The sequence below is a fragment of the Arachis duranensis genome, chromosome 2, assembly GCF_000817695.3.
Source record: "Arachis duranensis cultivar V14167 chromosome 2, aradu.V14167.gnm2.J7QH, whole genome shotgun sequence".
Lineage (NCBI taxonomy): Eukaryota > Viridiplantae > Streptophyta > Magnoliopsida > Fabales > Fabaceae > Arachis > Arachis duranensis.
Window position 1 is genome coordinate 36118984 of NC_029773.3, and position 818 is coordinate 36119801.

The following is an 818-nucleotide window of genomic DNA, read 5'->3' on the forward strand; positions in this document are numbered from 1 at the left end:
AGAGAAGACCACAAGTGCCAGCTATGTGTCTCAGATTTATCTGAAGAAAGCAATAATGAAACGGAATCAACTCACATGATGAAAGAAGAGGACAATGCATTTGAGGGTCACATGATAAAAGAGGAGGATAGCACATCTGAAGCATCTCTTAATATTATTGCGTAGTGACGTAAGCACTTAGGTCATAAAGCACCAACGATGTAGCTGGTGCAAGATATCAAACAATGACGTAAGCAATGACGTCATAAGAAGGGTAAGGATGTGAATTGTCCATCAAACCCAACTATTATAAATAGGATGCTTAGGCAATTGTAGAAAGCATCAGAAAACAGAAAGCAGAAGGCTAAGAGTACTCATATGCTAGGAGAGCAAGGAGGAAGCTGCCGAGGCGATTCTGTAGTCTGAAAAAAGAATTCCCTTAGGAAAAAATAGTTTTAAACTCCCCTCTGGAGTTAATATCTATAATCTCCCCACTGGAGATAAAAACATCTTATGTAAAATATACTAAATAAAGGAAGTTTTTCTCCAGAAAGGTATGCCTTTATCCTAATCTCTTAGTTATGAATTATTTAGAAAGCTTAGAATTAACGGAAGAATCTGATTATTATAGATTATCTGCCTTATTAGATAATGAAAAGCAGGCTGTTCTAAAAACAGAATTAAATCTCGAATCAAATAAAAATTTTAATAAACAAAATCTTTTTAAAGAAGTTTTTAATAGAAAAAATATAATATATTATGGAAAAAATCAACTTGAAGCCCCTATAAAGATAAAATCCGCCAATGGAGAACTTGAAATAGCTTTGATAAATGATGAA